Below are 16,186 nucleotides of genomic sequence, written 5' to 3'. Positions count from 1 at the left end.
AATGGGAAAGATTAGAGTGGGAAAATAAATAGAAGTAGGAAATCAAAGCTCTTGGGTAGAGACAAATAAAAATAAAGAAGCCAGAATGAGACTGGAAATTTGCTTCAGTTCTCCAGCTCCTGGCAAAGTTAAATAAGTAGAACCTATATAACAAGCGAGTGATGTTGGAAGAATAGCTCCTGGCTCACAGAAATTTTTATTCACCGCTCTTGCTTTAAGATAACGAGCAAGGTTAAAAACATTTTTTAAATTGTATAGCAGTAAACCCTTGGCAATGGCAAGAGAAGGATCACTGAATAACGGGATATAGACCAAATCAGAAAAAAAAAAAAATTTCTCTTAGCTATATTTGTCAAAGCATTTGTCCAGTGCTTTGAAGAGAGTGACTTAGAAGTTGATAAAAGAACCCAATTCTTTGGCAGTTGTTATTGCTGTAAATGGCATTGTGCTTTAGCTAATTTTTAGTTAATGTTTTAAGTCATTTCCTAATATGAGTCTGCCTTTCTCAATGAACAATTTTTAAAGGGACAAAATTAAAGAATCCCACAATCTGAGCTTCTCTCTTGTGACATAGCAATGGCTTCATATTGGTTTCTCTTGCTACAATTTCCCTCTTTCAAATCCATCAACCAACCAAAAAAAAAAAAATCGTTTAATAATACAAATTTTTTTGTGTCACTTTTCTGCTTATACTTTTCAATGACATTATGTAGCTTTCCAGATAGTTTAACTTCCTTCATTTGACACTTGCATTCTTTTAAGCCTTCTTAAGTCTCAACTTCCTTTGTTACCCACATCCATCTGCATTTCAACCATATCTAGGGGGCTGTAGTTCCCCAAAGGTACAATACTTTGTAATGCTTCTGTGTCTTTGTACCTGCTATTTCTTCTACTATGGTGTTCTCCTGTTTCATTCGCTTGGCTAAATTTTTCTCATCCTTGAAGCTTCAGCTCCAGTGCTACCTCTCCTAGAAAGTCCCCCTTTCATCGTCCTTCCTAGGAAGGTGATCCCATGGAAAGCTGTGTATGTCTTTATCATGGGATTTCTCACAGGGCATTGTCGTCAGGACCAGCTTGATGGGTATATGACCTGTACGGTGCACAGAACCCCAGTCCCATAGGGCAGGAATTAAAGGAAGGTTCTTAAAAAAAAACCCTCAGAAAAGACTAGAGCAGGAGCCTGACCCACAATCAAGCCCAAGGACACTGAAGGACTTATGTGCTTAGTTGGGAGTGACACAGAACCTGTGAGCATCAGTGAGTCCAACAAAGGAGAAGGTGACCTAGAAGCCAAAGAAATTGTTCCAGGTGAACAAAAAGGAAGATTCATAAAACTTAGGTAGGAAACTTTCAATTTAGTTTGAGAAACAAGACAAATACATGTGAAACTAAGTAGAATTGACTTCAGCATAACGTATAAGATCCAAATAATGGAGTTATTATGTTAAGTAATATGAGAAGCCAAAGTGGGTTGGAGAAGTGAGAAAAGGCTTCCTGGAGGAGGTAGCATGAGACCTGGATGTTTGAAAGGAGAGACTCAGCTCAGTAATAATGAGTCCACAGGAAGCTGCAAATGGTGATGGTCTCCATAAGGGGTCTGTGCCTGGAAGTGTGGGGTATAGACAAAAGCCATTTGGAAGGCTGAATAATGCCCCCTCAAATATGTCCATGTCCTAATCCCCAGAACCTCTGAATACTACCTTACATGGCAAAAGGAACTGAGATGCAATCAAATTATTGAGGTAGTGAGAATAGCCTGGGTTATCCAGGTGGGCCTGATATAATCACAGTGCCCTTTGTAAGAGGAACACAGGAGGGGTCAAAGTCCAAGGAGAAGGAGATACGATGATGCAAGCAGATGTTGGAGTGATGTGCTTTGGTTTGGAGGAGTTGGCCTCAAACCAATGAATACCAGCAGCCACTAAAGCTGAAGAAGGCAAGGAAGCAGATTCTCCCCTTCAGCCTCCAGTAAGACTCACCCTGTTGACATTTTGACATTAGTTTAGCAGGAGTGATTTTGAACTTCTGGCCTCCAGGACTATTAGAGAATACCTTTGTGTTGTTTTAAGCCACTAAGTATGGTGATTTGTTAATAGCAGCACTCTGAAACTAATAGAGGCACTAAGAAACAGGGACCAAGGCATTAAGAGACAGAACTCTTTGTGGTCAGTGTGGCTGTGCCAGTGAACACCAAATGTAGCCATACATATGATAGAACTTGCAGTGAGATGCTTTCTTCTTCAATGTGGACTGCAGTAGGGTGCTTCAAGATGAGCCCTGCACTGTGTCCAGGGCCCTCAGGTGCCAACGGGTTTTAGATAGATCAAGGGGCAGGCAAATTAGTTTGGGGTGAGGCCTCTCTTTCTGGCTTGCAGACAACTGCCTTGTCACTCATGTGGCCTTCCTTCTGTACATGCACATGGAAAGAGAGATGTCTGTTCTTTCTTCCTCTTTTGATATGGAACCAGTCCTGTGGGATCAGCCCCTACTTCCCCTCATATAGCTTTAATTACCTCTTTGAAGAACCTATCCCCAAATACAGTCTCATTAAGGGTTAAGGGCTTCAACGTGAATTTTGGGAGGACATAATTCAATCCATAGCAGATGGTGATGATCAGGATGGCTTCATCTTCTACTTTTAGGGCCCATGACCTTGTATTTATCATTGTTATGAAACCATATCTGGAAGCATCATGAAAAATGCTTCCAGAATACCTCTTAATTTTCAGACATTCACAAGACTTTCCTAATGTCACAATCTGCCTAGGTATTTGCCCGTCTTCCTTAAGAAGAAGGAAACCAGGTTGGATACTGTCACTGTTTCCTCACTTACCTATGTGAAATGCTAATTACAGAAAGTACAATGGAGAAATATTATCTTTTTATGAAAACTTTGCAGCTGTGGGCCTGCTTTCAGGATGTAATTATACAAACTGAAATTGGTCTTAAGCAAGACACAAAGGTTACCATCCCAGCTACATAAAGTGCCTAGGGAGCTCCTCTAATTATCATGGACTGGAGGTTTCAGTCTTATATCTCCTTCAAATAACAGCAGCAGCAGCAGTGACAGCCTGCACCTTCTAACATTACACTCCTTCATTAGTTTGCTCTGACTCACCCTCCTCATATCCTACCTCCCAATAAACCTTTCATCAAGTGATTTATTTTTCTATGTACCGGGTAGCACTTAAGCCATTGCCTTCTTTCTTCCTTTTTTATTTTCTACCAAGTAAATATCAAGTGTCTCCTCCGTGCAAGGACATTTATATGTGCTATTTTATTCAGCCATCATTGTAATCATGCTAAGTAGACATCATCCTTCTATAAATGGGAAATGTGAGAATCAAAGTAGTTATGCAGTTAGGCACCAGTATTGAGTCATCCTGGTGGGCATCCAGAGGGATGGAAGGAAAGAGGAAGAGGGAGAGATGGAGGGAAGAAGGAGGAGGGGGAGAGAAACCTGCCATAAAGTTAGCCGAGCCCCATCCCTGTCGTCCCTCCAGCTCAATATGGCTCTTCACATTCCCAGAGCTCTATGCCCAGAGACTAATTTTATAGGAATTCATTGTAATAGGAAATTGAACAACCTGTTTGATGAGAATTGGTTGGACTTGCCGTCCAGACAGAGCAAAACAGTAGTGCAATTCTATAAATAAGCTCTGGCTCCTGTGCCTAACAAGAGCTTACAGTCAGCCTAAAGGAAAATGTACTCTGTCTTTGCTGTCAATTTCCTTTTGTCTCAAATGCAAAAATGATTTTTTTTCCCTTTCTCCTAGATACTTCTCTCTATTCAATTGGAGCAGGGCCCCAAATCTGCCCACAGGCCAGCCAGTTCCCTGTTCACAGTCTCCTCCATGGCCAGGATCAAGAATGTCACACCCACATTCTTCCCATCCAAGCACTGGGAGGAAAAAAAAAAACCATCCTTCAGCTGCCCTTTCTCTATGGCTACAGACTTGATTTTTTCAGGGAAGCATGCAATGGCCTGGCTATAGTTTCTTTCTTCCTCTCAGCGGCCACTAAGCTGGGAGACAGGGGCTGGGCTCCACAGGACAAACCAATGGTTTTCCATGAAAAAAAAAAGTGAAGATGTTATGGACTGAATGTTTATGTCTTCCCCAAACTCATATACTAAAACACTACCAAGTGATGGTATTAGGAGGTGATCACATTAAGAAATGGGACTCACATGGAGCGATAATTAGGATTAGACGGGGTCATGAAGGCGGAGCTCCCAGTATGGGATTAGTGAGTTTGAGTCATGAGAGCTTGCTTCCTCTCTCTGCTATCTGCCATGCGAGGATACAAGCAGAAGTTAACTGTCACCATCCAGAAGAGGGCCTGCACCAGAACTTAACCATGGTAGCGCCCCGATCTTGGACTTCTAGCTTCTAGTACTATGAGAAATAAATTTTTGTTTATTAGTTACTCAGTCTATGGCATTTTTGTTATAGTAGCTGAGATGATTAAGACAATCACTGATCCACAACTTTGTGAGAATTTTGGCATTATGGTTATGTTTATAGAAAAATTTAAAGTTGTCAGACAAATGCACAATGTAAAAACCATTATTTAATAAAGGCTTATCTTAATTTAAGAGGTTGAAAAGAAGGAAGATCAGGTGGGTAGTATCCCAATCTGGCCTCAGGCTGATTATATTCGGCGTTGTCCCCAGAGCTCAAATCAGTGCAGGTGGTATAATTTCTAGTCTAATTATTTGGTGTATTAAAGAAATACACATTTATAAATCAGATAAAATATGAGTTCAAGCATACATCTAACCAAGCTATAAGGAAATTCATCTGAGGTAATATTGAGACTGGCTGCCTCTTCAGGTCTGTTAAGAGCCTGAAAGTCTTACACAGTGTCCAGAAAACACTCTGTCCTCAATCTTTCTTTCTACTGTCTCCATTCTTCATTCCATCATGGGCACCACTGACATCTGTGTTGCTGAAGCCCACAGTGATCCATCAAAGTGTGATACCTTGAAGTCAGGCTGCGCAGGAGGTGCAGGAATGTTTGCAGAGACTGGAAACTCCCCCCTGCCCCGTAGGTGTCCCTTTGTCGTCTCTTTGGGTCACATAGGTGGTGCAAGTACCTCCACTGCCCATAGACCACTCTCCTTTTCTCATCATAGGAAAATCTTTTTGCCTTTTCTTTTTCCTCAAAGATTTTATTTAATTCCTGCATTTCCCCTTCCTCTACCCAAAACATTCTGCATTATTGCTTCATTGGGCTTGGGTTTTTAAAAAACTTCAAAGGCCATTGACTTTAGACTATGAGTTTAAAGTGATTCATATCTTCATATCATTTTTTTCTTGATGTAGTGACCAGATTTGATTTTGGGTTGGTGAGTATACATGTAGTGGTTTAACTAGGTTGTATGGGCAATATTGAAGCCATATGCCCATGAGAAAAAGTTTGGTATGCCTGATGAGCAAGGGTGGAATGTGTTGGTCCCACTGACCAATGTACCTTTCAATTTTATTCCCTCCCTCCCTAGATACCTGCCACATGCACAGTCTAACACTGAAAGGTCTCTCATACACACGTTGTACCCCATGGTCCTTCCACCCTGATCAGACTTGTTTGAACCACAGCAGGCATCTAACCTAAGGCCAGCCAGTCATTTATGTGGCCTCAACCAAAAGCTCTGCTCAGTAAGGGCACCCTGTACAAATGATGATTGACCAAGCATTGATCCTCCATGGTACCAAGGGTGAGCTCAGAGACAGAGAAAACCAATAATGGGAGGAGCAGCAGAAACAGAGATGGAAAGTGAAATGACAGCTATGAAGAAAAACCAAAGAAAGAACACAGATTTCTGATGCTGATGTAGTGACAGGGCAGTTGGTGGCTAGAACTGTGTTCTCACATAAAGATCTTCCAGCTCCTACTTGTCTGAAAAGCCTGGTTATATGTGGTACCTGCTTTCCTTTCTCTGCATATCCTTTCTACACACTAATCCTCTGAGTAAAACTGAGCCTCTCTCTGGTCCTTGCAATCTAGGAGAGGCTCACTCACATTTATTTAATGTTTCTAAGGCTTAAGTATTAGTGTAGTTAAAGAGCAGTAAACTATGATTCACTGATTAATAAACATTTCAAAGAACAGCACTTAACAGGTGATTTTACTCCGAAGTTTGAAGATTGAGCTGTCCTTGAGAAATAGTCGACAGTGAATGCATTTGGGAACTCACTCACCCTCTCTCTCGGCTCCTCCTCCTCTGGCTTTTGGTCTCTGTGTTCCTTCTGCTCTTCTCTTTGTGTACCTACTTCTCATCTCTCCCTGTTACCATTTCCCTATGATGAGAGGCACTTGTTTTATCTCTGCCTCTTCCTCTTCCTTTCTCACTGGTTTCTCTCTTCTGTGTGAATGTTTCTTTCTCGTTCCCCTTCAATACATCTCATTCCCTTTCTCCTCTTTTTGTTCTCTTTTAATTTTCTGGTTGCTTCTCCTCTCACCTTCCTCCTATTACTTTTCTTATTACCACTCTTTAAAGACCACAAACTGGAAAGGAAATATATTTATTAGAATTTATTGCACTTATCACATGTGTTCTATTTTTTTTTTATTTACTAACAGGTGACTTGAGCATTTGTTGTTGTTGTTGTTTAATAAAAGTAAATACCTGAATAATCTGCTTTTGCATGTGTCCATCAGCTGATTGTTTTCTCCAATATCATGTGGCGTTGGAAGAAAACAGTTTCTCCAAGCCCAAGACTCTGCATACAAGGTTACCAGGGAGATAATAGAGACTCTGATCAGTTTATACTTGAAAGAACTTTTTAAAAAATTTCCCTGGTGTTTAAGTAAAAAAGGAAAAGAAAGATACGATCAATTATTTACTAACTCAGATTATTAATCCAAAAGGTAGTGTTGTTATTGTAGTGAAAATTGTGATGTTAGTCCATTATATAAAAGCTCTCTCTCTTGATGGTACCCTGGAGCTGACTTTTCTCTTTCTACTAGATTAGTTTTGTAATGTTGCCATGTTGCACATTTACTTTGTGAATCTGAGTTTCAGAGTATATCCTATTCTTCATAGACCAAGTCTAAAGCCCTTGTCATAATTCCTACCATCCTGACAAATGATTAAAATTCCCGTTGGCATTTAATGTTAACAGAAATTATCCAGCCTTTGGTAAGCATGATAATGCTCTTTCTGTTTATGTCCAAGAGCATAGTCACCTGCCACCTAGTGTCTTAATAAAAAATTGCAGTAAATGATTCATTTAGTTGAGGTCTTCCTGGCTCATTCTTAACTCCTCGTTGGATTTTTAGGGTTTAGCTTCAGATTCTTTGGAATAGCAGGCAGCTCTCTCTATGAGAGACCATTTGACCTGACTTCTCTACTCTGAACAGCAGAATCCCATCTGTCACACTCTGGTCAATATGTGAGAATATCCAAAAGAGTTTTCTAACTTAGAACTTTATGGGAAAGCAAAGGATGGTTGAGAATGTCTGGAACACACCCCAACCATGGCATGAAAAGTATATAAAGTACAAAAAGTTAATGTTATATTGTTACCTCAATAATAATAATACATGGTAATTGCAATGACATTTAAATTTAAGATTTTACAAATGTTTAAGTGTAGTATGAACAGGGCACTATGCCAGGAACTGAGAATGTGGCAGTGAGTGTCAGACAGGGGCCCTGTCCTCACAAAACTTACATTCTATGGAGGAAGATGGATGACAAACAAAATAAATCCATATTGGGATATAGATTGTAAATGATATAAACAGAGTCATGAAATAAACTTATTGAAGAAGATGACTTTGTTTAAGATGGTCAGGGAAAGTCTTTCTAAGAAAGTGTCACTGAATGAGACTCGAATATTGAGAATATGCCACATATAGAAGTATCTGGGGAAAGTCATTCCAGGCAGAGGGATCAGCAAGGCAGAGGCCTGGAAAAAGAAATGGATATGAGGTGTCTAGGGGACAGAAAGAAGGGCAGCGTAGTTGATGTGTGATGAGCAAGAAGCAGAGTGCTGTTCTCTAAACACTGCTGATTTAGGACATGAAAAAGAACAAAATTGTCCTCTGAGACCTAAATTTTGTAATCAGTCCATAATGGATCATGTATTTATTGGGACTCTTTAAATCAGTCCAAATTAAGGGGAAACAGAGTTGGGAGAAGGAGAGGAATTTCTTGGTTTGTGTAGGTAAAAAGGTCACAGGTGTGTCTGAGGATTCTGTCACTGGCTTCTCTTTCTCTACTTCTCTTTGAATATTGAATTCAGACTTTCCTACCATTAGAACCACAGATGCTGATAGTTCTAAGCTTACATACAGCATTCTAACCTAAAGCTTCTTTAATCTCAACTCAGTTTGAAAAACCCAGAGAAGGACTCTGATTGCCCTGACTTTGTGCTCAATGTTTGGACTAGTTGCTGTGGCGGGGAAGTTAGGGACTGTGACCCACCTAGCCTGCATCACGTGCCCATCCCTGGGGCCAGGTCACTTACTACAAATGGAGGGGAAGTACATGGTAACACAGATATGGTCCCTGGGTATTGAGATATTTTTGTCTATCAGAGACGAGAAGAAAGATATGCTAAATCATATTAAGGCTAGAATGCCAGCAAGATGTTTCTTTAGGTTAAAAATAAATGGAAAAACAAGGGATCAAGTGGCATTAATGTTATCCAAAGAAAAAATATGTGTCCTTCTGAAGGAGTCTTTGTCAGCCATTAAAATACGGAAAGAGGAAAGTCACTAAGATGAACACTAGTGGTTCTCACCCAAATGCTCTCTGGAGGATAGGGAGTCTTGGCCAGTAGTCCCTAAGGCAAAGTGTATTGTTGAGCTACCCGGTCTCTGAGCTAGTACCTCTGTGGCCCATAACATTTTAATTTGACACAATCAGTGAGTTTCTGTCTGATATTAATTTGAAGTATATCCTATTAAAGAACTTAAGAATCTTTACCATAGCTAGGGATAGTTGATATGTTCCTGTCCCACACCAGTTCACTTAAGATTTTGCTTTCTTGTAATATTGTCAGCAGGAAAATCTACATCTCTGCATCAACTATTGCTGTTCACTCACATAAAATTTGGCATCTTTTTGTTTGGGAGACTTTGCTTCTCTCTTAAACATTCTACAAAATGCCCTTCTGCTTATTACTTATTATAGGAAAATAGCTTCTCCTTCAATTTCTATGATACTGAAGCTCAGCTCAGAGAGACAGAGAGAGAGAGACAGAGAGAAAGAGAGAAAGAGAGAATATCCATCCTTCTGGCTCTTAGCTGCCTTGTCTTCAGTATAAACAGCATTCCACTTTTTGGAGAAGGTTTTATATTGCATTGTTGTTGACATAAAAGTAATATTTTAACCCCACCAAGGGTTAAACAGATCCAATGTTGGAAAAAAATTATGAATGATGGTAAAGATCAAATATAAAATTAACCACTGTTCTAGACTGCATGGAGTTTTTAACTATTTTTCTCCCACTTATTCACTCACTGACTCAACTAATGTTTATTGAGCATTTACAATGTGCTATACACTGGGAATACAATGTAGAATAAGACAGGCAGGCTCCCAGTCACCATTATGGTTACAATCTACTGTGATCACTTTATTCCTGGATTCTATCTGGATAATATCTGGATTCTACCATGTCTGGAATAAGGTGATAATAAGACTTGGACCCTTGGTCTTGGTCTTCAAGACCTTTTAGAAATTTGTGCATGGAACAGACAGACATGTGCAGATAATGATCATGCTCAACACTCTATGACGATTTTGAAATGATGCGGCAGAGGTGTGTTGAGGGGGAAACAATTCATTGTGATTGGAGATCTATGGGAAGAGGGCACTTAGGTCATAGTAATGGAACTGACCTTTGTAGGGCTTAAATGGGTAGAATAGTTGAAGGAGGAAAAGGGATTCTAGGTACAAGGGACAGGGTACACGAAGAACTGAAGCAGAATGCCGAAGGCTCCATTGAGAGAATGTGGGCTCATTTTATAGGACTAAATCATTGAGTCCATTTAGATGGTGATGGAACAAAGAATTTGGAATAAATGGGAAGTTAGACTCCATGCATAGGGTTTAGATTTTGTTCTGCAGCAACAGCAATCCATCAAAGATGTGTGATCCAAAAATATTAATCTTTGTTGGAAGCTCAGAAGAGGGACTCAGGAGGCAAGAACAGAGAAGATGTTCTCTGCTTCTTGAACTGCTGCCTTGTCACTTGTCTAGGCAAAAAAAGAAGATGGAAACCTGACTTATGTTGGTTTCCAGAGAGAGAGATGAGTTTAAGAGAGCCAGGAGGAGAGCTGGCAACACTTCTGTGATGGAGAGAGGGAGAGGCGGAGTAGGAGAGGAGGCACTGAGGGTGACTCCAAAGTCTCTCGCTACTTAGGGGCCAGGTAATTGTGATGCTGCACACTGAGCAAGAACACTGAAGAGAAGGGTAAATTTAAGTTTCCGACACATCAAGTGTGAAATTTTAGGGAAACATACAGGTAGAACTGTCCAGGCTTAACCTAGAAATTTCAGTCCCCAGCCCTTTATTACTAGTAACTCTTTCATAGTCTCTCTGCTACATACTTTGTGTTAAGCCATATAGCAACTGATCTGAGTAGATTGTCAACAGCCACACTTTTCAGATAAGAAAAATGAGAACCCAGAGGCATTACACTTGCCCAAGTTCACACAGCTGTTAAGGAGAAAAACCAGAATTTGAATCCAGCGTTTGCCTGACTCTAAGCCCTCATATTTTTAAATATCTTGCTATCTCCTGCTCTTACGACTTCCCCCTCTTATTCCTTGAGGGACGATTAAGCTTAATTGTTTTAATTACATGTATAAAATCATTCTCAGACTGAAAAAAAAAATGTAGGCCATTCACGTTATTCTTAGCTATCGGAGAAATAACAAGAATACTTGACATACCTCATGCTCAATGTCATATAGCTGAATTCTCCTGAGAGATGTGAGTTCAAACAAACAGAATACAATTTGTATTTTTAGTTAGGCCCTAGAAACAACCATACCATTTTAGAAGGTGAAGTGGCTATTTCATTAATAAGAAACTTTTATTTACAGAAAGCTGAATAACCATTATCATCAGTTCTTTGTTAAACAGTGATTCGGTATAGGCGGCTCTACTTGTACTGTTAAATCTAGTTACTGTGTTGAGAAAATTTAGTATTTCAATATCAGAATCTCCCCACTTGTTAATACAGCTTATGGCAACTGTGTTTTCAAGAAACTTTTGTTTGTCTTAGACAAAGCTGCTTCTGATGGTGAGATTTGAAGTTATCTCTCATATTACACCATTCCTTTGGGTCAGTGTCACCTTGGGGTGGGGAAAGCAGTGGTTCTCAATCCTGACAGTACATTTGAGTCACCTGGAGAGCTTTTTTTTTTTTTTTTTTTTTTTAAAAAAAAAAAAAAAACTCCAGCCCAGGCATGATTATGATCCTAAAAGGCAGCCAACATGGACAACCACTGCCTCAATGTGAGCAGGACAGAAAAATGAGACAGAGCTTTGGAGGAAGATAAACCTGAATTTGAACCCTATGTCACTACCTGCTGGCTTTGTCATTTTTGGTAAATAATTTCACTTCTCTGGGTCTCAGTTTTTCACTTGTGCAATTAGGAATAATACCTATTTTGTGGAATTATCCTAAGGATTAGGGATGAGATATGCCAGTGCAATAAATGTAGGTGGAGTGGCTGCGAACCAGGAGGAGGTCTAAGGTAGAAGGAAGGGCCTGTGGGGGAAAGAGAAGCCAGAGCAGAGAGGCAGAAAAGGGGACCCACAGAGCAAACTGAGGCATGCCTCAGCCTTGTAATGATTCATTTCCTGCCTTTCATCTCTTCTTGAAATTCAGCTAAAAGCAAGAGGTTGGCTTAGAAAGAATGAGAATATTACCCTGAGGAAGCCCTGCTGTGTGGAAAACCTTGATGCTCCTAGTCGCCCTTCATACTCTCTAATGTGGGAAGGTTTATAGCACCTGTGCACAATTTGACAACTAGCCCCTGGGGTTTGACATTTACTCTACAACATTATACTACCCCAGTGGTCTTCCAGATGGAGTCACCAGACCAGCAGCAGCAGTATCACGTGGAAATTTGTTAGAAATGCCAAATGTTGGGTCCCCTTCTCAGACCTACTGAATGCAAGATTCTGAGAATGGGTCCCAGCAATCTGTGTTCTACAAGCTTCCCAGATGATTCTGATGTATGCTGAAGTATGAGAACCGTGTATTGAAGTATTATAGTAGGTGCTCTCAGCAATAAAAATGATTAGCAATAAATAGACACCACAGCACTTTTCAATTCATTCACTCTTGTTAAATAAATTCCTAATTCTTATCTTCTTGGCTCAATAAATTTAATAATGAGATATCTGAATAATCGAATTCTCCTTCAGAAATAAATAGGAAATCATCATTTAGACTTCCCTTGTTAAAGCGTCAAATAACACTTACAATTATATTTTTACATATTGATACTGGTATATTTACCTGTGTATGAATATGTGTTATTTCCAATGTTTAAATATGTATGGCATGGATTTCCTTTCACAATCACTTTTTTAAATGTCTCAGGTTACTCTGCTACTTTTCCCAATTAAGTGTTTTCAGAAGTCAGGGTGGGCTGTCATTGGTGGGCCTACAATATAGCCATGACACTTTTTACAGTGCAAGGAGAGGCCGTCACTGCAGGATGTAAAAGTTTAGATTTGGAAGTCAGATGAGAATAGGTTAAGTCCCATCCCCATAGAGAATATATGCAATATTAGCTTGTATTTTGGGGTAAATTACTTAATCCCTGAGAGCCTTCTTATCTATTAAAATGGGGTTTATGATAATACCTGTGTATACCTCACAGGGTTTTTGAAAAACATGTTAAATACTCAATAAAAAATATATCTATTGGTATCATGACTTCCAGAAATCTCTTTCCTTTTAATAATTATATGAAATACTTGCAGATTTTGAAGAAGATATGTATGGAATCACAGGGCTTCTGTAGAATTTGAGATAAAGCATTCAAAGCAGTGCTTTTCAAACCTTAGCCTGTTTGCGAATCACCTGAGGATCTTGTTAAAATGCAGATATTGATCCAGGATGTCTGAGGTGGGATCTGAAATTCTGCATTTCAAACAAGCTCCAAGAGGACACTTATGCTGCTTGTCCTGATTTAAAGCACTGAGCTCATATCCTTTAAAATAATTAATAAACATTAGTTATTAGTATTGTGACTTCCAGAAGTCTCTTTTGCTTTTAATAATAATTTGAAATACTTGCAGAGTTTTGAAATATGTAAATATTAAGTGGAATTTGAATCTTTCAAAACCAGATGATGATTGCAAGATCTCGCTATCTTAATTTGCTTTTTTTAGGAAAAAAAGGGAGGAATATATTGTCCTTTTTTTTAATGAGCTGCTTCTGTCCCACCCCGACCCCTGCCAGGGCTTTTCTTCACATGCTTCTACTTCCCTTCAACCTGAAATGCTCTCCCTTCTCTTTCTTAAACACCCAAATACTAACCTGGTCTCAAGGTCCAGCTTTCTCAGGAAAAATCTAGCTCTCAGCACATGGATGTTCTGCTAGTCAATGTTGTATCATGTGACTCTAAAATGATAATACCACATTTTAAATAAAAACTACCAGCACCAGTATAATTGAAATGAGTGTTGTCCTTCAACATAGTTTTAAGAGGCTGGGTTTATGATGCTGCTGCCACTGCTTAGAACAGTTTTGGAACTTGGTTTTTGGAATTGCCTCTGCATTCTAAGCTATATGTTGCATGACAAAAGTATTCTAAAATGTCATTAGCTTAATGCTATAAAAGCTGATTTCTCACTCTCATCATACTCCAGTGCAGATCAGGGGGCTTTCCTAGAGGCTCTGCTCCAAATCATGGTTTGAGAATTAAGACTCTTTCCGTTGTGTGATTCCATCATCTTAGAATGCTTGGCTGTGGGCTCAGGAGGAAGAACACGAGTAATCAGAGATCTGATCAGAGCTAGAAGGGGCTCCCACATTCCACTTGCCAAAACCCAGTCAGGTGGCCCCGAGCTAACTGCAAGCAGGATCCAGAAAATCTATGTGCCTAGATAGAGGAAACAGTATGGAGATCATCAGCCATTTCTGCCACACACTGAGTCGCTTTGCAGGTTGTGCAGGAAAATCAGCTGCACTGTGTTAAGGAGCATTTTGACCAATGTCTGAGGCACAGTTGTGTGCAGTGATTAGTTGTAGGTATGCGGAGATATTTTATCCATCCCCTCTTGGCGGGGCTGGACAGAAATTATGGCAGCTAGAAGAACCCGCATGGCAGCCACCACTAGTCATAAACTGCTTCATACAAATATCATATTGTGGTATGGAAAACAAAAGAAATCACTATCGTGTGTCTACACTTAATCATTGACCAAAGAGCCATATTAACTGATGTGGCCACTATCACTGGCTCTTTCCAAAATCAAATTTACCTCCTGATATCTTCCTTGTAGAAACTCAAGCTAGAGTGCTATATACTCTGAAGGTAATTCTAAGAAGGGTTCCAAAATTATTTTAATTACTATTGTTATCTCCAGGATAAATGTTACAAGTCATGAGAGCGCTCCTTTGAAAGGGATGACCTTTAATTTTTATGCATGAAATAGTGGGCTTGTTAAAACAACATTACATTACATTATGCAAGTAAATTCTATGCTGCCTGGAATAATTGTTTTTCTTTTCCTCCTGCTCATTCTCCTCCTCTTTCTCTTTCTCCTTCTCTTCCTTATTCCAAATAAGCCAGAGGTCAAGTATTCTGTTCCTTGTGTTGCCCCACAGTAAGTAGCTTAACGCCAGGCCCCTGATAGGTGCCCAGAAAAAAATTATTGGTTGATTAATTTGCTTAGTAGACATGTAGACAAAAGAAAATAGATTTAAATTGTTGTAGATCTTCTGCGGTAAAATATTTTTTTAAATTTCTTCCCAGATGTAAATACTTAATAATAGAATTATTGTGGGGAAAGATTTCAATCCTCTTTAATAATCACAACTGTATTTTAATATGTGCCATTCATTTTATGTACATTATCTTTCTCTCTAAGCTGTTTCAAGCATATAAAAATTCCAGAGAATATTATTTAAAGTATATCCAGCACCGACCTTAAATTATGTTACAGATCATATTGAAACCCTCTCTGTGTCCTTACTGGAATGCTATCATCTCTCCCCAGAAGTAGTTACTACCCTAAATTTGGTGTTTATTCTTCATATGCCTAAATGATATTATATTATTCATATATCTTTGACAACACCTCTTTTTTTTTTTTTTTTTTACCTAAAATGTGTTTATGAGGTATATGCTGTTATGTACAGCTCTAATTCATTTGTTTTCTTTGCTGTATAGCATTCAGAACCAAGAGAAAATGTGTTTATCTATTCTGCTGTGCTAATATACTTCCAGATCATTTCCAATTTTTTGCTTTTACAAGAAGAACTTCAATAAAATCTTTGTAAATGCTTCCTTGGGCACCTGTGCTAAAGCATTTCAAGGACAAAGGCATAGAAGTGAAATTGGTGGCTTTAAAAAGTTGCGCTTTAGGCATGGTTCCATAATGTAATGGTTAGCACATCTGCTTTACACGCGGAAGGTCCTGGGTTTGTGCCCCAGTGGAGCCATGGTCCATGGTCTATGGCCAATGGCCATGCCACCCTGAACAAGCCTGATGTCTAATCTTGGAAGCTAAGCAAGTTTGGGCCTGGTTAGTACTTGGATGGGAGACCACCTAGGAAGACCAGGTGCTGTAGGCAAAAAGAATAAATTAAAGGTTGTACTTTTAACTTTACAAGGCCAGCCACATTGTCCTCCAAGGGTGCTAGGTTTGCTTTCACCAACCAGCATTCAAGGAGAGTCCCTACTGCTTCTTCCCTTGGTATCATGAAACTCAAGCTGGTGGTTGTGAAATACTATCTCTTTTTTTCTTTTCTTTAAAATATTTTTTTTAATTAAAGTATAATTCATATACAACATTATGTTGGTTTCAAGTGTACAATATCATTATTCAATATTTGTATGCATTGAGAAATAATCACCATATAAGTGTAGTTAACATCTGTTATAATAAATTGATACAAATTTTTTTTCTTCTTGTGATGAGTAATTTTAAGATCTATCCTCTCGGCAACTTTCAAATATGCAATACAGTATTATTAA

At 39.2% G+C, this 16,186-nt stretch overlaps 1 pseudogene; it reads left to right on the top strand.

Moving 5' to 3' along the window:
* Positions 1–15,667: 15,667 nt before the first annotated feature.
* LOC118606993 lies at positions 15,668–15,783 on the top strand (annotated as a pseudogene).
* Positions 15,784–16,186: the final 403 nt, after the last annotated feature.

This window comes from Rousettus aegyptiacus, unplaced genomic scaffold (genome assembly GCF_014176215.1).
Source record: "Rousettus aegyptiacus isolate mRouAeg1 unplaced genomic scaffold, mRouAeg1.p scaffold_m13_p_8, whole genome shotgun sequence".
NCBI lineage: Eukaryota > Metazoa > Chordata > Mammalia > Chiroptera > Pteropodidae > Rousettus > Rousettus aegyptiacus.
This window is presented reverse-complemented; position numbering and strand designations above follow the sequence as displayed.